Source organism: Cryptomeria japonica, chromosome 11, assembly GCF_030272615.1.
Source record: "Cryptomeria japonica chromosome 11, Sugi_1.0, whole genome shotgun sequence".
In the NCBI taxonomy this organism is placed as follows: Eukaryota; Viridiplantae; Streptophyta; class Pinopsida; order Cupressales; family Cupressaceae; genus Cryptomeria; species Cryptomeria japonica.
In genome coordinates, this window is record NC_081415.1 from 502,639,713 (window position 1) to 502,666,828 (window position 27,116).

The window sequence follows — 27,116 nt, forward strand, 5'->3', positions numbered from 1 at the left end:
GATATCATCAAATCAGGATCAGAGAAGGAGATGAGTGGAAGACAACATTCAAGACAAATGAAGGACTGTATGAATGGTTGGTGATGCTTTTTGGATTGACTTATGCACCATGTATTTTCATGAGGCTGATAAATGAGGTGCTGAAGAAATTATTGGGTAAGTTTGTTATTGTATATTCGGATGACATTTTGATTTTTAGTAAGAAAAAAGAGGAGGATTTGTTCCATTTAAGACAAGTTTTGCATAGGTTGAGAGAAGAAAAGTTGTTGATAAACCTTAAGAAGTGTACTTTCATGAAGGAAGAATTAGTCAATTTGGGATTTGTGATATCTGAGGATGGTTTGAAGATGGACCCTGAGAAATTAAAAGCAATTGTTGAATGACCTACACCGAAAAGCATTGGAGAGGTAAGATTATTTCATGGATTGGCTAGTTTCTATCAGATGTTTATTAGAAATTTTAGTTCAATTTGTAACCCTATGCCTGAGACAATGAGGGGAGATAGGAAGGAATTCAAGTGGACCACCGGAGCAAACAAAAGTTTTGAATTGCTAAAGCGAAAAAGTGACTAAGAAGCCTATGTTAGATTTACCGGATTTCAACAAAGTATTTCAAGTGGACTGTGATGCAAGTGGAACTCCAATTGGAGCCGTATTGAGTCAAGAAGGGAGAGAAGTAGCTTATTTCAGTGAGAAATTGAATGATGCCCAGAGGAGATATTCAGTGTATGATCAAGAATTTATGTCATAAGTCAAGCCTTGAAGAAGTAGAGACATTACCTATTGCCTAAGGAGTTTGTGTTGTATACGGATCATCAAGCTTTGTAGTATTTGAACAGTCAGAGTAAGTTGAATTAGAGACATATGAGATGGGTAGAATTTTTCCAGAGTTACACCTTTGTGTTGAAGCATAGAAGTGGGAAATCTAACAAATTTGTTGATGCATTGAGTAGAAGGCGGCATTTTCTAATAGAGATGAGAGTGACAGTATTAGGATTTGAGGAGTTGAAGACCTTGTATGATGATGACCAAGATTTTGTAGAACCTTGGAGAGCATGTAGAGAACCGGTTACGGTGGATAGAAGCAAGTGGTTGAATTACTTCATTCAAGATGGGATGTTATTCAGAGGAGTTCAGTTGTGCATACCTAAGAGTTCTATAAGGGAGAATCTGATAAAGGAGAAACATAGTGGAGGATTAGCCAGACACTTTGGTGTTGATAAAACAGTAGCATTGGTGAGTGAGCATTACTTTTGGCCCCAGTTTCATAAGGATGTTAGGAAATATGTGCAAAGTTGTAGAGTTTGTCAAGTAGCAAAGGGTAGTAGTCAGAATGTGGGATTGTATAAACCTTTGATAGTATCAGAGAGACCTTGAGAAGAAATAAGCATGGATTTCATACTTGGGTTGCCTAAAACATGGAGAGGGAATGATTCTATATTTGTGGTAGTGAATAGATTCTTGAAGATGGCTCATTTCATAGCTTGTAAGAAGACATCAGATGCAATGCATATAGCTGACCTATTTTTCAAGGAAGTGGTGAGATTGCATGGATTACCTAAGAGAATAGTTTTAGACAAAGATACTAAGTTTGTTGGTTATTTTTGGAGAACACTTTGGAAGAAGATGAAGACATATTTGAAGTTCAATTCTACTTTTCACCCAAAGATTGATGGATAGAAAAATGTAGTTAACTGAAGCTTGGGAAATTTGTTAAGATGCTTAGTTGGAGACAAAACCGGAATTTGGGATCTAATTCTTGCACAAGCAGAGTTTACCTACAATAATTTAGTAAAAAGGAGTACTGGAAGGACACCTTTTGAGATTGCTACCTGAGCACACCCCAGAGGTATATCAGAATTAAGAGATATCAACAGTGAAGACTAGAGAAGTTTAGAAGCAGAAGAATTTGCAGATCACATAAAGGACTTACATATACAAGTTAAGCAGCATTTGGAGGACATGAACAACAAGTATAAGGAGAAATCAAATGAGAAGAGGAGACATAAGGAATTTTAAATTGGCAATGAAGTGATGATGTATTTGAGAAAAGAAGGATTCCCGATTGGAACTTATAACAAGTTGCAGATGAGGAGGTTTGGACCTTGCAATATTTTGAGAAAGTTTAGTTCTGAAAATGCATATGAAGTGGAGTTACCAGATAGTCTGAGTATTTCACCTGTATTTAACATTGCAGACCTACATGAGTATCATGGACTAGAATTCAGTGAGGATAGTATTGTAGACTTGGAGAAACAATTACCCCCGAAGAAACCGGATCAGATTGAAGGCATTTTGGATAGTAGGATTGGGCATAGTACCCGGAGTAGTCAGTATAAGGAGTATCTTGTAAAGTGGAAGGTCAGACCAGTTGAAGATTTATCTTGGATTTCTCAGGAAGAGGTAGATCGCCTTGGTTTTCCTCTGACCCTAGCAAAGTGAGAGACTCACTTTTTTTCAACAACCCCGGATGTCTGATGCAGGAGCATCCCCGGTTCTTGGCAATCTTGCATCAACCATAAATATTTCCTTTCTGTTTTGCAGTTTCAGCATTTCATTCTACATTTTCTGGCATTGGCTCACCAGATCTTAAGGAGTTGGATTTTTCTTGAGGACTTGATCATCTACCTTATTCCTAAACCGCAGAGCATTTGGGTAATTTTCTAACAAGTCATCGCTACCAGTTTCTGAGACAGTTTTTTGGTAACAGTTGCCTGGACCTATTTGCATTTATAATCTACCAAAATCTACCAAATCCCTTCCATAGCTTGTGGAGCCCTGAACGTTGATTTTGATGTTCCCTAGCGTGTGGTCGAACTTCCATTTGATCTACACTTCATCATTTTGGATTTTATGGAGGAATTTATTTGGAGAAGGCCAACCTTGTTGTTTTTACACGTTAGGTCTTGTTCTTTGGCATTTGATCCCTTTGGATCGACCGGATCCCCTTGGATCATATAAATCATTGTAATTGAGCATTAGAATGTAGAGAGATAAGTCACGATATAGAACATAGAAGATAGATCTTAAGATTTGAGGTCCCAGTTGTGATTTGTTTTGTAATTTAGCATGTTTTAGCAAGCCAGTGAGTTGATTTATGTAACTCGATTGTTATCGGTTGATTATAAATAATTTTCATGATATAATTCATTTAGTTCAGCATTGCCTCCATCATATCCTTGTGTTTTCATTGTGTTTACTCTTGCTAACTGGTCCGGATTGATCTCTTTGAGGTCCCTCCTAACCGCTGACTACACCAACTATCCTTGGAGTTATATTGGCTAGTCTTAGAGTTGACCCAAATCAGTTTGCCAGAACCATTTCAAAATTTTAAGGTTCTCCCTGATAGTATATCCTTCAGCTTGATCCAATCACCATGGTTCATAAATAAAGAGAAGTCCTTCCATTTCCACCCTAGTGCTAATTGAGGCTCATTCAATTCCACATAATTTACGAGATGAATACCCCATGTTTGAGTGAAACTATCCTTAAAAGGATGAGTATTTATAAGTTTATCTATAGGAGGATGGGGCCCCCGAGAGTCTTCCCAAAAGAGGGTAGATTGGCCATCAAAGATATCCCATGAGAGTTGTTTAAGTAGAATATTTCTACTATTCAAAATGAAATTCCATATTAGAACCTTTTGGAGGATTAGAGGTTTTGAATATTTCTTCTCTGATATTTGATTCTAGATATTTAGATTACAATATCTTCACTTATTTTAGGTGTGGATGTGTGTATAACTTCCAAGCTAACTTTGCTCCAAGAGCTTGAGTTTGCCACGTCAAATTATTGATCCCTATGCCTCCCACGAAATAATTGCAATTCTCTTCTTTTTTGTGGCCCCTTACTAATAAAACCTCCACATAATTTGAATGATTTTCTTATTAGTCTTAATAGACAAGGCTAGGCAGGAAAGAAGATAAATTGGCATAGCAGATAGAACTGTCTTAAGCATGACCCCAACTCAAGAGATCAATTTTCCCTTCCAAGATGACAACCTTTTTTCCATTTTTTTTCCTTAGAGGATCCCATAATTTAGATGTGTGAATTCTCCTATCAATAGGAATACCCAAGTATGTGCAAGGGAGCTTACCAATTTTGAAGCTCATCCTGCTAGCAATCTCTCTTTCCTTTCTTGGATCTAGGTTGAAGAAGAATATTTTGAACTTTTCGTTAGTTGCAGCCTGCCTTGAAGCCTTCTCATACACTTTAAGAATTTTCTTGAATTCCAAGTCCTCTTTCTTACTACTAGTGCTTAGCAGTAGAGTATCATTTGCAAAAAATTTATGAGTGTTGATGATAGGGAGGACCCTAGATTGCTTGAGTCAGCTTAACTCACACCAAGGCCTTTTTCCTAGCCTAACCCAAGAATGCTCCACTCTATTCCCCTAATCCACTCTAGGCCCTCACTACTGAGGTTTTATACTCTATTCTTTGTGAATTCACTTACGTAAATCCACCAACTCACTAATCCACCGGATCTCACCAGACACCTTGCAGGGTTTACTCTACCCTGGGTTATACCTACAACTTCTGCTAAGTTGTTTTCCTCCTCATGCTTGGATCTTCTCTCCCTTTGATCTCATCTTCCCCTAGTTTGAGGCTAACAGTGTAGACTCCAATCTACCCTGCAAGTGATTCCTCTTGGTCATTGATACCTAGTTGGGCTATCATCAAGCTTGCCTAGGGCTAATCTGCTGAAATGGTCGATGCCATTCCCTGGTTTGCTACAAATAGAACTCTATTGTACATGGCTGGCTCTTCTTGACAACCTCCAATGGTCATGTGGATCCCATGATGGAGAGTCAAGACAGAGCCATGTTCACAAATGTGAAACACAAACAAAAAACAAGAACAGAAAAGATGACTTTATCTACAGAACCGAGCTTGGCACAACTTCAAAAATGGAACTCACAAGACACAGAAAAGTAGCATCTACTATATTTGCATTATCACTTAAGGATTTAAACCATATTTACAGCAGAAACTAAACTCTGAGAAAAGAAACAAGAAAATGATCTTTCAATTGTTATTCAAAAAGAAGTTTGTTCTTGTGGAATCACACATCCGACAATCCCAATCCAACCAACCCTTACAAAATGCTCATTGGGTCTTTTATAGCCCCATAGAAATGCCTTGAATCATCCTTAACAGACGAGATTCAACTCAACACAATTTGGTTTCTGACTATAACTAACTTTTCTTTCTTCATCGGGTCATCGAGTTAGCATCGCTTTCCTCATGGAGTCATCGGGTTAGCACTGAAACACTTACTCTAATGTCCAATGGCAGTTTACAATTCACTTCCCTTTCTATCGGGTCATCGGAGTAGCCTCAAAATAGTTACTCCAATGTCCGATGACATTTTACACTTTGCGCACTTCCATGTTGGGTTCCATCGGGTCATCGGGTTGGCATGAAGACATTCTTGCTGATGACCGATGGTGCACTCCCAACAAAAAGATTCCTTATCGGGTTGTCGACGTAGCTTAAAACACCTCATGTTGATGGCCGATGGTGTGCTCCAAAGTGTATGCTTTCCCATCGAGTTATCGGGAGGCACAAAAACTAGTTATGCTGATAGCCGATGGCTCCTTCCAAATTCACTTCGCTCGCTCCACTCCACTGGCGATCTCATCGACTCATTGGGATATGTAGAAAACAACCCCGCTGATAGCTGATGGCACCTCATTGGGTTATTAGGATAAGTATAGCCAAAACATGAAATTTTCAAAAGAAGTCAAAATGCACTCCAAGCTCTAAACATATAGCCTAATGGACTCGAACCAGTCCTTATACCAAAATGACAAATTTGAAAAGGGTATTTGCTCACCCTTAGGTGCTCCTGCACAAGCTGACCTCCACCCCACTGCTAATTTGAATGCCTTCAATTTTACCCAATCTCTTAGAAGCGTAGATGCCTCTCCCAAGAGATTCTACCATAATTATAAAGAAAATAGGAGACAAAGGATTTCCTTGTCTCGGACCTCTAGACACTTCAAAGAAACATTATGCGGATCCATTGACCAACACTGAAAAACCGAGGGTTTGAAATACAGTAATAAATCCAGTTGATCCATTTTTTGCAAAACCAAAAGCCTCCAAACATTTGCATAAGAAGCGCCCGTCCACCTTATCATAGGCTTTCTCGATGTCTAGTTTAATGATCATACTGAGCAATTTCTGACTCTGTATGGAATGTATCACCTCTTGTGCAATAATGACACCCAATATTGATCAGTTAGGGACAAAACCAATTTTCTCATTAGATATGGTGAGAGGCAAGAGTTTTTTAAGTCTGTTGGCCATAACTTTAGTTAATAACTTATACAACATATTGCAAAGAGGGATAGGATGAAAATCTTCCCATTTTGATACATCTTCTTTTTTTGGTATTAGAGCTATGAAAGTGTTATTGATCTCTTTGAGAACCTTTCAACAAGTTGGATTGCAACCAAATCCTCCACTACATCATTTCCCACAATGTCCCAACATCTCTAGAAGAATCCAGCTAGGTACCCATCTAGACCTGGTGCCTTATCAGCTTCGAATTGGGATAAAGTACATTCCACTTCTACTTTAGTTATTCTTGCATTAAGCATCCAATGTTTTTCATCATCAAGCAACCTAGGTATGTTTTGGAGAAGGCATTTTTGGCTGACTAAATCAATCCCTTCCAATTTATTTAACATCCCTTTGAAATACTCAACAACACTTTCTGCTATTGATGTTGGATCTTCTAAGACATAGTTATCTTCTCTGCATATTCTGGTTATTTTGTTTGTTTCCCTTTGTTGCTTAACTGAATTGAGGAAAAACATGGAGTTTTTGTCACCTTCCTCCAACCATGTTTCCCTGGATTTATGCTTCTACAAAATTTCTTCCTTAGCCAATATGTCTTCATATTCATGAAAAATATGTTTTTCTAGAACACAAATATCATTATCCATCCTCACACTGAGAACATTCTCATTCAATGTTGCCATATCAACTTTAATTCGATGCTTTTATGCAAAAATGTCTTTGAATTTCTCCTTATTCTAGTCCAAAAGATTTTTTTTGTGCCTTTAAGGTTGGAGACCAAGCAAAAAAACTTGGACCCCGAAAATTGTTCCTCATTCCACCATTCTTAAATCAGAGAGAAGAAGTCCTTTTGTTTCATCCATAATAATTCAAATTTGAATAGTTAGCTCTGTGGATTTTTATCACCAAGTATCTCAAGGAAAATGGGATAATAATATGAGCCTAACAAAGGTTGAATTAAAGCTTTGATTTCAAATGGGAAAGATGTCAGATCTCCTTTGATGAAGAATCTTTCCATTTTTTTAGCAATATGACTAAATTCCAATCTTCTATTGTTCCAAGTGAATAATCATTTCTCCGTTTCAATCTCCATTAGACTATTTCTACTTAACCAATCCATGAAATTAACTTGAGATTGACCAACCAATTGAGACCCACCTCTCTTCTCAGATAGATGCAAAATGGCATTAAATTCACCACCCATAATGATATGGGATGTTAAACAATTTGCCAATATTTGATCAATTTCTAACCAAACCTCTCTTTTCCTTGGATTGGGAATGGGGCCATAGAAGTTGATGAGAATAAAATTAAGGTCATTGCTTAAGGATTTCACAATACCCCCTTGCCAGTTTCTCTTAGCAATCAAAGATTCAAAGTTCAAAGTATTATTTTACCATAGGATGGCTAATCCACTAGAAGCTCCTTCTGCCTGAATAGCTTCCACTTGCTAGAAGCCAAGTTTATTTGCAAAGTTCAACATTTCTTCTATAATAAATTTAGTTTCTTGCAGTAACAGGATATTAGCCTAAGTTGCAATACACCTATGCTTGACCAAGCATTTTTTGCTAGGAGCACCTAGACCCCTAACATTCTAGGACAGGACCTTCATTTCTCTTCCCCTGAGAGATAAATTTTGTGCTCTTTGTTTGACCTTCTACCTCCAAGCCCTTCGCCCAAAGCTCTTACAAAGACTTCCTTCTTCTTTTCTTTGCAGAGCTCTTTCCACAGTTTGGAGTCCTTTTGTTTGTCACATCATGTAGAATACCAAGATCTATGTCAAGTCTTTCCTCATGATCATCAGGACTTTCATTAGCATCATCTGCACATATCCCATCTCCATTCATTCTATCCAATTGTATAATGTTCCCGATGAATGCTTGTCTTTCTAACTCCGCGACCTCATAGTTTAGACATAGAACCTTGCCCCTAGATGTGGATATCTAGGGGGGCTTCATGCCCAAATCATTGATGATAGCAGTGACAAAAAGGTGTTATTTTTCCAAACAAGAGGTATTTACAAATCCAATAATATTTTTCGTTGGTTGTACTCTTGTCTCTTCAGCATGGTTTAGATGACTTGTTGTCTATAAGTTCCCATTGATCTCCTCTTATAGTATATCTATTTTAGCCAATAGCTTATTAAGTTGCTCTCTGAGCTTAATATTTTTATCCACCTTGCCTAGATCCTGAGTGAGGTCATTGCCAATCTCTTTAAATGGGATTTTGGACGTTGGAGGCAGACATTGTTGCTAACAAGGCAGAAAACTAAGGCGGGGGGTGAATTAGTTTCCTCAAAATCTTTTATTAACTCAAACATAATTTCATATCTGATAATTAATAGTGAAAACATAAATCAACACCACATCAATAACACATGAAACACTAAGATTTTTTACATGCAAAACTCAGTCAAGGGAAAAACCATGGTGGGAACCTACCCACAATATGACGATACCATGTTAGAAGTATATTAAATATTACAATGGGGAATGCACATGCATTCAAGCACACTTCGTAGAGATCACTTCTCAAAAACAACAAAGGGCTACAACCCAGGAGAAACTCACTGTCTTACAAACACATTTAGATTACATCTGGAAGATCATGAACTGAGAAAATAGAATCTCCTTATGGCTAGTTACAGTTCTGATTAATCCCAAAACACATATTCTTCTCTTTCGCACTACTTCACTGCTTCTAAAAGATCAAAGCATTATTCGCACACATGGATACCTCTCTCACATGAGTATTACATGTATTTATGCATATATCATCAACCTATCTTTCAAGGTCAACTCAACAAACATCATAAATTACAGAGATATAACCATACATGCTACAATATTATATGTGGGCCAAAACAATGTCAGCTAAGACATAGTATGGACTCAAATCTAAAACCTCAAACATGAAAAACCTCCAAGAATTATGCCTCGAACATCTGCAATAGGCTAAGATCATCATGTTGGCCAAGAACATGAAGAACATCACTGGATCGAGGAAAATCATCAATAACAAGCACAACGATCAATGCAGACCACCAACACAAATAGGACATGATCTAGAAACATCCACAAGCATCACGATTTACCATAGAAACAACCACAACAATGCCACTTACTAGAATCTACATCATCATTATATTGAACTTCAAAAACACTAACTGCAATGACTATCAAACTAAAAGATTCACTTGTAAACCTCCAAATCAAGAACCATCTAAATTAAGGACACACCAAAACGTCCCAAACACTACAAAATCCACAAACCAAGATATTGCAACATGAAGCAATGCGGAGAAAAATCCAAAACACTGATCAACACCGAACAACTAAAAAATAAATCGCAATATCGGATCTCATAACTCGATCAAATCTCCATGCGAACCACTAAAACTTGAGTTGAATCAATAAGAGATGCTTATCTCAAAACCCTTTAATCCACAACAACTCAATTGCAACACATTGGCCAAACCAACTCATTTAATCTGACTGCAACACTGGAACACACAAAGGAATATGTTGACAATAATGACAACACATCACTCAAGTAATCCAAACAGATATTTGTATATTATCCCAACATTCTCCCCCTTTGGCATTGGTGGCAACATATGATGTGAAAAATAATCAATGACAAAGAAAGAACAACTCTCAACAATCTCCCTCTGAGATCAAGCATATGATATGACAATTTTTCACATGATTCTCTCCCCCTTTGACATCAATGCAGAAACACATATTTGAAAACTACATACCACACAAAATGGAACATCTAAACCACAACATTGACTAGTCCCCCTAATTAGCAACCACCACTCATCAATCTGGATCACAAGATATGACTATGAAATCCATCAGACTGATGCAAATCCATGCATCTTAGTTCTTATCAGGAGGGAAATCACCCCTAGCTTCACTCTGAGATACTCAAAAGTATCCTTAGGCAAAGGCTTCATGAAGATATATGCAATTTGTTCCTTTGTGGATACATACTCCAATCTGAATTCCTTCTCATTCACCTTTTCTCTCAAGAAATAAAACTTGATTGATATATGCTTAGTTTTTAATGCAACACCAAATTCTTAGAAATGTTGATAGCACTTGAACTATTACATTATATAGCAGTAGGCTCATCATAAACAACTCTGATATCCTTCAACATCTACTTCATCCATACCACTTGAGTATAATTGCTAGCAGCAACAATATATTCAGCCTCTACAGTAGATAAAGAAACAGCATTTTGCTTCTTACTCATCCAAGAAACCAATCTCTTTCCCAAGAAAAATGCACCACCACTAGTACTCTTTCGATCATCAACATCACCTGCCCAATCAGCATTTGTAAAAGAACTCAATGCAAAATCATTATCCGTAGGATACCACAAACCAAAATCAACAGTTCCCTTCAAATATTTGAAAATTATTTTCACAACTACAACATGAGATTCCTTGGGATCAGCTTGAAATATAGCAACAAGACAAACAACATTCATGATATCCGGTCTATTCTGAGTTAAATATAGTAATCCACCAATCGTAGATATGTATCTAGTCTTATTTTCTTTAGGGGATTCGTCATCCTTTGTCAACTTGCATCTGGTCACTTTAGGAGTACCAACTGGCTTTGAATCATCTAAACCAATCTTCTTCAACAATTCTTTCACATAGTTGGGCTGAGATATAAAAATTCCTTTATTTGACTATGTAATTTGCAATCCCAAAGAGAATTTCATCTCACCAATCATAGACATCTAAAACTCATTTTGCATTTCATCAACAAACTTCTTGCACAAACTATCATTCCCTCCAAAAATAATGTCATCAACAAAAACTTCAACAATAAAAATGTTATCATGATCAATCTTGAAATATAGATTACTATCAGCAATACCTTTATTGAATCCAAGCTTCAGTAAACACTTATCCAATTTGGCATACCAAGCTCTTGAGGCTTGTTTCAATCCATATGGTGCTTTCTTCAATCTGCGAACCATATCTCCCTGGTCTGTCAATTGAAATCCATTTGGTTGCTCAATATAAACTTCCTCTTCCAACTCAAGATTAAGAAAGGGTGACTTGACATCCATCTGATAAACTTTGAAATCTTTGTAAGTAGCATAAGCAAGAAATAATCTAACAACTTCAGTTCTTGCCACCGGAGCAAAAGTCTCCTCAAAATCATTTCCTTCCATCTGAGAATATCTCTTACAAATAAATCTTGATTTGTTCCTAACAACTTCACTTTGTTCATCCAATTTGTTTTGGAAGACCCATTTAGTTCCTGTAGACGTATAAAAATTACCACTTTCCTAAGTGAATATTTAATATTCATTTTAACCTCATTCCTCTATTTTAATTAAATTCTTTATATTTATCTATTTGATTAAATGAATTACTCAATTTATTTAATTAAGTTCACCTAAGCCTTTTCTAACCTTTGATTAAATAAATCACTTTATTTAATTAATCCCCCTTTCTCCTTTTTAATTAAATCTGCATTTAATTAAATGGATCATTGCAAATAAATAAATCTAATTTATTTATTTTAATCGCCCACTTGTATTTATGCAAGTTGCATCTATTTTTGTTGAAATAAAGTAATTTATTTTAATTAAAATTCCCCTCCATCCACTTGCATTTTCCTACATCTCTCACTTGCCTCCCTAAAACCCTTCTAGATTCTTCTAATCACTTCCAATTTAGCCTAATCCATCTCCTAAATATTATCACATCCTAAGCAAAGGGAAGTCACTTCTCAAACCCTCAAAGTCTTCAATAACCATTAAAGGATTTATGTCTTCAACAAGTTAACCTTCAAAGTCTTCATAACCATTAATGGTTAACTCAACCTTCTTGCATGATTAGAGACTTTCTCTCTAATCAACCCCCATTTAACCCAAGGGTCTCATCAAGCATTCATGTCTTTAACCTTGGTTATTCCTTTAACCCTTGCACAAGAATTTACCCCTTGGGTAAAAGCTTTATCTAATGGATAACCCTAATCTAACCTTAACCCTTACCTCCTAAGGTAACCATCATGTCTTCTCAAGCATTTAATGTTTCTTGCATCTCCTCTCAAGCAACCTCTTGTTGACAATTGTCACCATTTCATTGGTGAGAACTGTAAACATAGATTGATAACTTTCAATCCTGGCCCTTGTTAAGATTATCCAATCTTGACCATCCAATGCCCTGTTTTTCCTATAAATAGAGCTCTCATTCTCTCGTTTTCATATCTCCAAGTTTCATGAATCTAATCTATAGTCATTTATTAAGCATTTAGCCTCTCTTTGATAAAAATCATCTTAATAGCATTTAGAAGTAATTTTAAATATCATAGCATATCCATGTTAGACGGGTATATATTGTTAGGATAGGATTACTAATCTTTATCATAACATCATATTCATACTAGTTTAAATCATCATAGATTTAATATCATACATATCTAGGAATTCATTCATGTTAAATTAATCAAACATCACTCATTCTTGGAGTTTTCATTCCTAAGTCACTTTTCTCAGTGATCTAAGAGAAAAGGCATTGGCTTGAGGGATCCTGTGAGATAGAGAATAATGAAACACCCCTTGGGAAGTTGAGCTATTCAATATAGCTCCATAACTTGCACCAAGAGTCCCATTGGTGTGTGGATCTTTTGGAAACTGAATTTTACGTTTATGTACCCCACATTTCCCGCACACATTTATGGCGCCCATCATGGGGCATAACCCATAACCCATTAATCTTATTGTTTTTTATACAGGAGCAATATTGCAAGCATGCGGAAAAGCTGATTTAGCGCATTGGACCCTTTCTTTAGCACATAGAACTCTTTTAGTAGCGCTTTCGATATACTGTTTAGCGCGTGAGACTCATTCATTGGCGAATTTAGGCTTTTTGTTAGCGCCTGACAGCTCTGGCTTTATTTTGTATCATCATAACACATTCGACAAACAAAGTAGCGCATTAGGTAATCAACTTAGCGCATAGGAGTTATTATGTAGCGCATCGATGGCTTTTTGTAGTGCATTTGTGCAGAAGTCTAGCGCGTGATTCTGGAAGAAGCAAAAATACAATTTGTAGCCGAAGCAAAAAAGTTAGGCTTGTATAAGCTCACATCAGATCTAAATCTTTCACTAATTGGTATTTTTGTTGCAGGTTACTAATCTTTATTTGCAGGTTGGAGGAGTTTCATTTTAAAACATCTAATTATTTTTGTTTCTCTCTTTTTCAAGTTAGTTTTAAAAATACTTCATTTTCTTGTTAGTTAAAAAGAAAAACCTTATTTTCATTTGGTGTTACTTTAAAAAGAATAACAAACTTTCAAAGTTTTGCAAAGGATTAAAAAGAAAAACCTCATTATCATTTGGTGTTACTTTAAAAAGAACAACAAACTTTCAAAGTTTTGCAAAGGATTAAAAAGAACAACCTCATTTTCATTTGGTGTTACTTTAAAAAGAACAACAAACTTTCAAAGTTTTGCAAAAGATTAAAAAGAATAACCTCATTTTCATTTGGTGTTGCTTAAAAAGAACCTCACCTTCCTTTGGTGCATAAAAGGATCCATTCTCGATTTTCTTTACAAAGGGTAAAAAGAACCTCATATTTATTTTGTGCAAAGCAAAGGAAATTTTTCATTTCGAGACTTCCCTTTTGTTGACCAATATCAAAATTTCCTTTATTGACCAGGATTTCTTTTACTTAGATAGAAAATCATTGCTATAAAGGGGTAAAAAGAACACCATGCTTTTTGGAGCAAAATCTCCAAGTAGAAATTAGAAAATCATTGATTTGAAGGTTAAAAAGAACACTTATGTACTTTGTCTTGAAAGTGGAAGGTATATGCTCTCCCCTTAATTGGGTAACCAAAAAGTCAAACCACTCTTATGCTTTCTTCATTTCAAGCATTTAATTCCTTTAGCGGGTATGCCCTCCCAAGTTTCTCTTAGAGTGCCATTTAAATGGTCGGTGAGAGGGGAACGACCTAAGTGAGAAATGGCTTTAACGCCAAGTGTTCCAACCCACTATAATCAAAAGTGGAGGCTGAGGAAAGTCCCCTTCAACAGTTTTGGTCAACGATTATCCTTCCCCCAGTATCTTTAAGACATGTAAAGCCTTTATTCTAAAGGTTGGGAAGCCTCCCGAGGGAGTTTATCACTGAAGACCAAATAGAAGCCTTATTTAAAACCTTAGAACTAGAAACTTTGAGCCGAGTCAATATCCGAACATCTTCAATATCATAGTGCAAGGGTGGGGAAAAATCTGCCTCCAAGATCACTCACCATATATCTCCCAAGATAACTACTCAATTGTAAAGTAATTCACTTTGAGTTAATTTCTGGCAAAAGGGAAAAAAAGGGCACCCCCTAGAGGGTGACAAGGCTGTTTGAGCTAACGGAGTATTGAGACTAGTGGGCTATGATATTGTTAATGACTCTTGAATAAAGAGTCTATTTGATTTTTCTTACTTGTTATCTAAACCTATGAAAACATCGGGGATTTGAACACATCCTCACAAAACATACACTATTTGTCTAGCATAGGCAAAATTTGTTATCTCATTTGTGTGTCGTGTTTGCAATTTATTTTTCACAAAATCATCCATAAAAAATGCAAGTTAAAATCCCAAAATGGCAGAAAACAAAGAAATCAGGGCATCTTAGCGCACAGGAGCAACTTCCTAGCGCGTATCAACCATTTTGTAGCGCATATGCACCAAAACTTAGTGCTCTTAGTCTTCACTTTAGCACCTAATCAATTTCAGATTCAGTAAAAATTCAGTGGTGCATTTGGTAACTAGCTTAGCACATTTTAACATTAGCTTAGTGCGTAAGAGGCATCTCTTAGTGCTTTTAGCCCAAACATTAGCGCTTTTCAGGGAAATATTAGTGCGTAACATTTCCAATCAAAACAGTGTCAAACAATCTCAGTCAGCGCATATAAGAGGCAACTTAGCGCATAGAGAACATTTTATGGTGCATCTAGGTCATTAGTTAGTGCATCCAGTCTCTCCTTTAGCGCATGGTAAAAACCCAGAAAAACAAAGAGTAAACCAGGCCTTTTCGGGAAAAAAATTTCACCAGTTGTAAGTACCCTTTTTGGTCCTTTGTCAAAATCATAAGTCAAATTCTGAACCAGATTATCAGAGAAAACAATTCCAAAATCAAACAAGCATCCTTAGAACAAATTTTTTGAATCTTAAACTAGCTCAAGATAAGACTTCATCCAACCAAAATCAGGCAGTACCATCACATTGATCAAAGTTTCACCATCTAATGGATCCTATCATGAATAAAATACCATGTTTAATCCTTAAGTTGTCAAATCAAGTTTCCATATTGAGAGACTTTTATCCATATCATTTGACACAATTTGTCATGGGGGCGAGTCTAACTAAACCTCTACTTGATGAAGTAAGCTTGAGTTTTTCAAACAAAGTATCATAATCCAACATCAATGGAAACCCTTGATCATTCATGTATGACCACTCCTCATATTTTGAGAAGAACAAGTCTTCATCACAAAACTAAGTTGAAGAAGAGACAACCTAGTTCTAAGAATGTCAAGAGAACCTCTCATTCCAAAGGCTCATGGAAAGACTTATTGAAGCTGACAAGGAAAAATATATACCCATGCTAACTAGCAACGGAGTTACACTTCCTAAAGATTTTGATACTGACAACTTAAGGAATGTCGATGAAATAATTTTTAGAACAAGGTCTAGAAATTACGCCTATCAAGACCAACAAAGAGAAGAAGAAACACACGACCCAGAAATCATACCTGAACAAAATAACACACCTGAAAACAACCATGCCTGAACTTGAGATAATCTTAATGAAAGGGAGGAAGCTCTCCCTCGACGTACAAATGTACCCATGGTCGCTCTCACACAACAAATTCAAATGCTGCAAAGGCAAATGTAGGACATGCAATTAGGGACCACAGTGTGATACTCCTTGGAAGAGATCTGTCCTTATCCCTTTGACAGGAGATTAAACATGATACCTTTTCCCCCAAATTCAGATATACCAAAATACGACAAATACAATGGCAAAAATGATCCCTGCGATCATGTTCGGGAATTTTGTACCATAAGCCTAGAGTTTGCTCACGATGACACTTACTTAATGAGACTATTCCCAAGAAGTTTGGGAGGGCAAACAATGGAGTTGATGTCTAGACTTACACCTCCCATTAGATAATTTGATGATTTGGTAAACAAATTTATCACACAATACTCCTATAATATTCAACACGCAATGACCATGTTAGATGTATGTAACACCAAACAAAAAAACAATGAGACATTCATGGTATTTCTTCAACATTGGAGATGTATGGTTTCGAGATATCCTCGAGACGTGCCTGAAAAGGAAAATATGAAGATCTTTATCAACAATATAAATAATGAGATGAGTTATCAACTCAAACTCCAATGCATACCATCTTTTGCTAATTTGATCGAAAACAGGATCCAAGTAGAGGAAGCCTGCATCAAGAAAGGAACATTGAAGTTCTTTAAGGAAGGAACTAACTCATCCAACACTCACTCCTTTAACAACCAAAACAAAAACAACACTTTAGACAAATCCATATTTTGGACAAGAAACAAAAATGTTGTTAATGATGGAGGAGCTGATGCTAATGATATAAAGTCCAAACAACCAGTAGTAGCTTTATCAGGTAATCCACAATCTAACAAAAATCAAAAAGGTGTTAATCAAAGAACTAACACTTATCCACAAAATACCAATCAAGGACCTTCAATTTCAAACACCAATAACAATACCCAAGGCAACAACAATACCTAAGGCAACAATAATACCCAAGGAAAAAATAATAACCAAGGAAACAATGCTAACCGGGGGAATAATACAAACCAAAGAGGTAACACCAACACTTTCTCAAATAGATGCATCTACACACCATTGGGGAAAACCTTAGAATCACCATTTTCACAACTCCTGGCAAATAAAATTATCACATTACCAGTCATAAACAACTTTGAACCCCAGGTCAAACCACCTTGGTGGAATGACTCGCATTTATGTGATTTTCATCGAAACAAAGGACATCACACAAATGATTGCATGAGGCTTAAGAACATTGTTCAAGATATGATCGATAGAGGTGATTTAACGGTTGATGGTCTCAAACAAATGGTGACCATAACGGTTTTAAAAATCCTCTTTCGAATTACAACAAGGAAGGAGCTTCATCATCAAACAATATGAGGGGAGCTCGTATAAATCACTTGTACAACAACACCATCAATCACATATCAACAGATGACAACCAAATAAATGTCATAAAAATCAAGGACAAACAAGACCATGCATCAATCAATGTGACAACCAGAGCTCAAAAATATGTCTTGAAAGGGCATACATCAACATCCACCACTATCCCCAAGACTCAATATGATTTGGTTAATCAACTACAGAGAACTCTCGCTCAAATATCCATACTCGAGTTACTCAAACTCCTGCCAAAACATAAGGACATCTTAGAATAAGCACTAATTGAAAAAAATGTTCCTCAAGATCTGAACATTGATAAATTCCAAGCCATGGTGGCTCATATGACAGGGCCTCATAACTTCACCTTTTCCCAACATGATAATGTCTTTTTGAGTCATCCGCATAACACTCCCCTTCATATTGAAGTCTTAGTCTACAAACATCGAGTTAAAAGACTATTAATAGATGGAGGAGTTGGTCTCAATATCTACAATTTAAATCTTACCTGTGCATTAGGCTTCTCTGAGTAGTCTATTGATCCAAACAAAAAGATCACCATCAAGGCCTATGATGATGAAGAAAGGTCATCCAAAGGAACAGTAATACTACCTATTCAGGTAGGACCGATACAAAGGGACACTATGTGCCAAGTCTTAAACATAGACTTAACATAAAATATTGTATTGGGTCATCTTGGATACAAGAAATGAAAGAAGTACCTTCAACATACCATCATTGTGTCAAATTCTCATAAAATGGACAGTAAATTTCCATATCTACTGATAATAATCCTTTTCAACATTGCAATGCTATGGGGGCAGCTCAAGACAGCCTGGTTCCACACAACAGGGAAGCTCCAGCTTCCCCAACATTAGATCATCATCAAGAAAAGCTCAAGTCTTTATCCATGGACTTCAAACAAAAGATGAAAATAAAAGAGCAAGGCATGGGAGAATACTCTTTCGAACCCATGTGTCTATCAAAATTATCAACATCACCAAAATCTCATGGACAACCTTCTTCATCGACACATCAAGCAACACAGCCCATCATCAAGTTTTATGACAAATTTATCCAATTAGGCACACTAGAAAATGAATCAGAAGAGAAAGACATCCTTAGTTGGCTATACAAGGATGAGGAAGAGGTCAGAGCTGCTACTCTAGAGGTGGCCATACCAACACAACAATATGGAAAAGGATTCTTGATCATGCAATGGATGGGATACAACGGCAAAGGACCTATAGTCAAGTGTCAAGAAGGCATTACAGAACCGCTAGAACCTCCTTCACAATTTTCACGAGACAAAACAGGACTAGGATATGGAAGCAGCATACCACCTAGGCACAAACAAAATAAGTATCAGAAACCGCAATGGAAAGAAAAGAAGAAATACAATGAGAAATCATGGCAAGAGGCACTACACCAAGCAGCAGAAACAACAAGGAAAGAGTGGGAACAGCAGGAAAAAGAGAAACAACAAGAGGAACTAGCCATTCAAAGGGAAGAAGCATCTTATGAGAAAGTACATCATGTACAGGAACCTATTCAAAATAAGGCAAAGTCACCACCTGAAAAAATCACTGCTCCCCAAGGAGAAATAGTGTATGAACAAATGAAAAGGGTACAAGTAGGCTCTGATTCTGAATCACAAAAAACTACAAAACTGGTATCAATTATCAGAGATCTTTTCTCACCCTACAACGTACCTGTCAGCAGAACTGAAAGACTCTGGGACAGTACTTCTGAAACTAATTCTAATGACTATGAATGGGGTAGTTGTGCAAATATTACAAAGGATGTCGAGGAAGGTACTATCCATTCACACACACCCCTTTCTCAGGAGGGACAAGGCGCAAAGTCTTGATTACTTGAATTTGGACCACGACATATCTATGAGGCTAAGGAAAATGAGCAACAACACTACGAACAAGTCTACATCGAAGATGATACCATCGAAGACCTTGACAATATCATTAACCTAACAAACATCCCAGACAACTTCAACAATACCTCTATCATGACACTTACCGTAGCTGATCTCGACCCACCAAATGACTCTCTACAGCTTGTATTTCCTGATCGCATAGACTGGGAAGAACCTGAACACCGTGATATACCTATTTTCCCAGATGATGAATCCATTATACAATATCTATGTACAGTCAACTCAGAAATAGGCTCTACCAGCGAATAAAATAATGATATCTACAATCGAGAGAGTGTCAAGTCTCTCAGTCACAAAAATGAAAGAAACAAAGGATCTAATGCTGAAAACCAGTCAATGACAGCACCGGATCATAATAAAGTCAAAATAAAGGATGCATCTGAGGGTGAAAACCTTTTTAAGGCACCTAAAGATGGGAGACTTGACACTCTTCCTAAACACTATCAAGAGCGGTCACCCATATTGATTGAGCCAACTCAAACAATAAACATCGGTACAAAAGTAGAACCTAAAAACATACACCTAGTAGAATCACTAGCAGACGAGGAACAACCAGAGTTTGTCAGATTCTTCAAAGAAAAGCAAATCAATTTTGCTTGGTCCTATGTTGATATGCCTGGAATAGATCCGAACCTAATCATGCATCATTTATCTATTGCTCAAGGAGCTAAGCCAGTCAAGTTGAAGTTAAGAAAGATGAATCTGCATGTGGCATTAATGGTCAAAGCTTAGCTAAAGATATTATTAGATGTCAAATTCATTCGACCTATAGACTATGCTGAATGGATTTCAAACATTGTACCAATTTCAAAACTAGATGGAAGCATCAGAATATGCATGGATTTTAGAGATGTCAACAAATCATGTCTAAAGGATGACTTTCCTTTGCCCAACATCGACATAATTGTGGACCTAACAGCAGGCCATGCAATGCTATCATTAATGCATAGTTTCTCTGGCTATAATCAAATCAAGATAGCTCCAGATGATCAAGATAAAAATGCGTTCACCTATCCTTGGGGAATGTATTGTTGGAATGTCATGCCTTTTGGCTTAAAGAATGTTGGGGCAACTTATCAAAGAGAAATGATGATAATCTTTCATGATATGATGCATACCTTCATGGAGGACTATGTGGATGATTTACTAGCTAATTCATTCACGCGGGCAGAACATCTAGGCATATTAGATAAAATCTTTCAGAGATTGGAGCAATTCCAAATCAGGCTAAACCCTAAGAAATGTGTCTTCAAGGTCACATCAGGTAAACTATTAGGCTACATTATGTCTGTAAAAGGCATTGAAGTAGATCCAACGAAACAGGCCATCATGGAGATGCCACCTCCTAGGAACATTAGTCAACTCAAATCTCTACAAGGATGGCTACAACCTATCAAGCGATTCAGAGCCCAACTAGCAGATAAAAGTCTACCATTCAATCATATTCTACATAAGAACATACCATTTTGATGGGAAGCCAAGTGTGTAGACTCATTCTATCAACTCAAGCAATGTCTAATGAATCCACTAGTTCTAGTACCACCAATAGAAGGGAAGTCGCTCATTCTCTACATATCAACAATGGAAGTATCATTGGGTGGAAGTATCATTGGGGGCACTATTAGCACAAGAAGATCAAGAGGGCAAGGAATGATCTATATATTACATCAGCGGAACATTAAATGGATATGAGCTAAATTATACATTCATTGAGAAGGATTGTTTAGCTATGGTATTCGCCTCTCAAAAGTTCTGCCATTACATGCTAGCTCACACAATCAAGCTAGTAGCAAAAATTGATCCTCTCAAGTATTTACTTAGCAAAGTAGCTCTTACAGGTCGACTGGCTAAATGGGTCATCATTCTTAGTGAGTTTGATATCCAATACACAGAGTGTCGGGCTATCAAGGGATAGGTAATTGCAGATGAATTAGCTGAAGCGCCACTACCAGAAAAACAAACAATGCAAGTGGAATTTCCATACACAGATGTCTTTACTGTTACACTCAAGCAATGGACCCTGTACTTTGACGGTTCCTATACCCAACATGGATCGGGTGTTGGCATCTTGTTCATCACTCTCGAAGGACACACAATTCCAATATCATATAGACTTATATTTCCATGCACCAATAACATCGCTGAGTATGAAGCCCTGGTAATAGGAATCAAAATGGCAGTGGAATGAAGAATCACAAAATTGAGTGTCTTTGGAGATTCCCAACTGGTTATAAATCAGATCAACAATGAATATCAGACAAAGGATGACAAAATGCCACCATACAAAAGAAAAGAGCGACATATGCAATGGCCACTATCTCTTCACTATTACAAATTCTAGAGCAACACAGTCGTTATGAGTTCTTGGTAGAGCAACTGTTTTCCCCAGCCTATGACAATTTTGCATCCCATGTCATCTATGCCTTAATCGGTTCAGACTCCCCTCTATACGAGACAATCTATGAATATCTTAAGACCAATACTCTACCACTTGACCTATCTCATAACCAAAAATGCAACTTTATCTGACAAGCCGCCCGTTATGCCTTAATCACTGAGACACTTTACCGTCGAGGTCTAGATAGTACTCTTCTTCGTTGCCTTGATCATAATGAATCTGACTCTACTTTACACAAGCTTCACAAGGGTATATGTGGCACGCATTCAAGTGGTCCTACTCTTGCTAAAAAACTTCTGAGAATGGGATATTACTGGCCGACAATGGAGAAAGACTCTTATCAATTTGCAAAGAAACGTCCTAAGTGCCAAATTCATGGCAATCTTATCCATGCACTAGCACAAGAGCTACAACCATTTACCACATCCTAGCCTTTTTGTCAGTGGGGACTTGATTTAGTAGGGAAAATCCATCCTTCCTCTTCAAATGGACACAAGTTCATTATCACTGCAATAGAGTATTTCACAAAATGGATTGAAGCAGTCCCAATGACCACAGTAACTAGAAAATAGAGTGCCTCATTTATTCTCAATTATCAAATTTGTAGATATGGCATTCCAAGTTCCATCATCACAGACAACAGGCATCCCTTAAAAAATCAAGATGTGCGAGAAGTATGTGAGCGATTCAAAATCCAACATCGCTTCTCTACACCTTACTACCCATAAGGGAATGGTCAAACTGAAGCATCAAATAAAACAATCTTGAAAATCCTAAAGAAAACAGTAAATGATGCAGGTAAGGATTGGCATGTACAACTCAATCCGGCACTAGGGTATACAAGACTAGCATTCGGACACCTGCAAGGACTAGGGCATATTCATTGGTGTACGGATCAGAAGCAATTCTACCTCTTGAGGTAGAAATTCCATCACTCAGAGTATCTTTGAAAGGCCTCATACCAGATGAGGAGTATCAGGTAAACAGATTGCATGAACTAGAGCTTCTGGATGAAAAATGACAATATTCCTATGATCATCTCAAAACATACCAGCATCGCATGTGTAGAAGCTACAACCATAGAGTCGTCCCTAGGGTTTTTTAAGTCAATGATCTTGTACTCAAAGAAAATCCCAGAAATCAACAGGATCAAGAAAAGAAGGGAAAGTTTGAACCTAATTGGTTAGGTCCCTATGTCATCATATTAGCCTATGGATCAGGCACCTATCATCTAACAACTTTAGAAGGAGATGTGCTTGACGAACCAACCAACAACATCCATCTGAATAAATTCTACACTTTAGTCGTCTAATGCACAGAAAAAGTGAAAAACAAAAAACAAAAAAACATCAAAAACAAAACAAAACAAAAAGTGCAATAAAAACAAGTGGTGAAAACCTGGCAATAGGCACTATTTGTGAGGGATCAACTCCTCTATCTATCACTACTCATATCTTTTACATCCATCCAAAGATAAAGCTAATGGCCATCGCCCAACACTTTTTACGTAGCATTATCCCGGACATACTTAGTGTAGTCACTGTCCTTGATTATCTACAAATCAGTTCATCATATCCCACCATGGCTTGGTGATCACTGTGTATATCCACATCGATAGATATCTATAACTTTGGGCATCATTCCTCTCACTTCAAGCATTCCAACAACGAACAAACAAGAATCGCAGCACATTAAGGAATCCCTGTCAACAACTGCTCACTAGGCAAGAAAACAAGACCATTATCCAAATACAACTTTAACATACACATGATGGATGATTTTCTGAATTATAATTTTTTTACATCTAGCATGAAGTTTTGACTATTTTGTATCTTAAAATTTTTGAATCATTAGATCTTCTAAATTTCTCAATGATGCATCGAGCTAGAGAAAAGCAACGGGGGAGTCTGATATTTTTTTGGTTTTCTGTCTATGAGGCAATCACTTGTACAATGCAAATTTGTCTTAAGACATGATTGAAAACATATCATTGAAGACATTGTTCCACTTTACACATACAAATGGTTAACTCTTGTCTATTTTACGCAAGCAACACTCACGTCGTCTTGGTTTTATTATACCTCATCGCTTGTGTCATCTTGCCATATCAAAATCTATGTAACTATTACTTAGGTCATTATGGTTCAATTATACCATTATGCTTGTATAAAATTCTAACATATCAAAATCTCAATGATGACAAACCAAAACAGAGCACAAACAAGTGACTAAATAGGAATGACAACAATAGAATGAAGGTGATCATTGAGTTGCATATCATTTTAAACTTGCATTTAGTTGCATATCATTTTAAACTTGCACTTAGTTGGATATCATTTTAAAACAAACTTTCATTTCATACATCTCATTTTCAATATACATCTCACATTATTATCATTATCATACATCAAAAAAATCAAGATAACAAAGCATCATCATATTCTCATTTTATCATGGCTCATACATCATGATCAAAATCAAAAGCATTACTATCTAAACATTACATCATCATCATAGAAACATCATATCAATGTATATCATAAATCATCATCCATAACACATCACATGTGGATCAGAGAAATCAGTGATGTATGTATATCTCTCAAAAATGGTTGAAATGTACAAGGGGTATCATGTCTGTCAAAATACAACAAAATGAGAAAAATACAACAAAGACAAGTCTCTCAGGTATGACTATCTCCTGAGGCTGACGGTCTTGCAGCAAATGTCCCCACTCCTAGATCTTCACTAGGTGGATCACATCGGGGAGGCCCCGTAACACCTCTACTCTTTGTCCCTGTCTGACTACGAGCAGATCAACTGGCTGCATAGCTAGGAGCTCTATGCTCTCTAGGGACCAACTCCTCATATAAACACATGTAGTACTCGGCCTCCTTGTTCATGTACCGTATCTCCGTTAGTGCATCTTGCATAGGGGCACCACCTGTCACTCTCTCCAATCTCTCAGCAAGCTCCTCTACCTGGCCCCAACGCTCTCTCTCTATATCCCGCTCTTCCATAATCTATGTAATCTAGCGCTATTGTGCTAGCACATGTGCCTGTAACTCCTTCACTGTGACCTATAGGGCTCTAATATGTGATTCATGTCGATGGGTGGCTACCCTAATCTGAATGCATACTGGTCCCTATTTGAGGCGTCGATGGAGGTATAACATCATATCTCCTCCTCTAGGTGGGTCGCCTAGCATCCTCTATACCACCCACAGCCGCCAACACTGTACCTACCCTACTAGCACCACCAACACCAAGAAGAAGTCTTCCTCCTCTCCCTCCATCATCTCCTCCTCTATCTCTCCCACCTCCTCATCCTCTATCTCCACCTCTATCTCTCCCACCATCACCCCCTTGTCCTCCATCTCTCCCTTTATCTCTCCCTCTATCTCTCTCTCCTCCTCCACCACATCCTCCATCACCTCCTCCATCATCCCCACCTCCATATCCTACCTCCTCTCCCTCCTCATCTCTCTATCTAACTCCCCCTCGCCTCTCTGGCTGCTCATCCTCATCATCATCAAAAGCAGGTAACATCTCTGCTAGATCTGATATCCGTGCCACTGCATGTGCCACAAAGTAGGTAGAGAACTCCTCTGTCATCCCAGCATCAACCACCCTAGCTCTATAATCCTAGATCTGGCTTGCCAAAGTCATATACTCCTCTACCGCCGCTACATTATCCATTGTGGGTCCCCACTTGGGCACATCTTGTCTCCAGCGAGCATATAAACACACTCCTTGTGGTATCTCCTATTGTCTCCCATACTGCCGCTACACACGGCTATGAAAAAATCGCTCAATGATAAAGGGTGTTCGCTCGATTAAATATCTCGACATATACACATAGGGCATCTCTAGCCCATCCTCGGCCCACACCTAATAATCCATATACGGTCTCCAAATGTCTATATCAATATCATCCAATGCTCTCCGCCAGTGCCCTAGTTTGCCCAGCTTACACTGGACAACTATACCTGTATACCCATAAGCATATGCTTGACCAACTGACCTATCTCTATCTGCAAGCAGTCTCAACACAGGAATGTGCTCCCAGGCCCACACCTATAGTAATGTCACCCCCGCTGACAAACTGTTGTATCTTAGATACACCACTAGGTGAAGCTCTCTATAAAGGTGGGCTAACATACAGGACCCCCATGCAAACATGTGTCCCTGTGTCACCATATCCTCCAAAACCAATCCCCATCCCACCGCTAGTCCCTTTGACCTACGGTCAGGACACAGAAATCCACCAATAAAACCTACTAGTACCGAGGGCAAAGGAGCATAATCTAGATCCACAAACTCCTGCCATGGGATCTCATATCCACATATCTTATCATCTTGGAAGATGCGAAGGAGAGCCTTTGTCCCACCCTCCTCATTCTTCTCATATTGCAACAAGGCCCCCATAATAGGATTCTGCAGAATGCAATAACGGTCCTCAGGTGTGACTATTATCTCACCAGTAGCCAAATGGAAGGTGTTTGTGTCACTGTGCCACCTCTCCACCAAAGTTGTCAACAAACCCCGGTTAATGATATACCGAGGCATGTCTAGTAAAGAAGATAAACCGCATCTCTCAATCACATCCCTATTAGCCTGTGACAATCATGGAATCAATGACCATGGTCACAAAAATCGCTCTTGTGACTGAAGTACACCATGTTGTGCTTACAAAATAACAAATGTCAATCATTAGTTCCCACATCTATTCGATATATCCAATCAAAACAAAATCAACTTGAAACAACGATGCATCAAATCAAGTACCATATCAAAAATCAAAGTACCATATCACAAATCAAAGCACCATATCAAAAATCAAAGACCCATATCAAGAATCATATCAAAGACCCATAACGCAAGCATCATATCGAAAAATCATATCAAAGATCCATAACGCAAGCATCATATTGATAAATCATATCAAAGATCCATAACGTAAGCATCATATCAAGAAATCATATCAAAGATCCATAATGCAAGCATCACATCAGGAGTCATATCGGAAATCAAGAATCGAAACTCATATCAGACATCAAATTCATATCATAAGGCAAAAATCAAAGATCCACATCAAAAGAAAATCAGGATCCTCATTCAAACAATCAATCGACTTGGCACTCCATATTGACAGCAAAAATTATCATATCAAAAATCGGACATCATCACAGCAGGCAAAACATGGGCTCGTGAC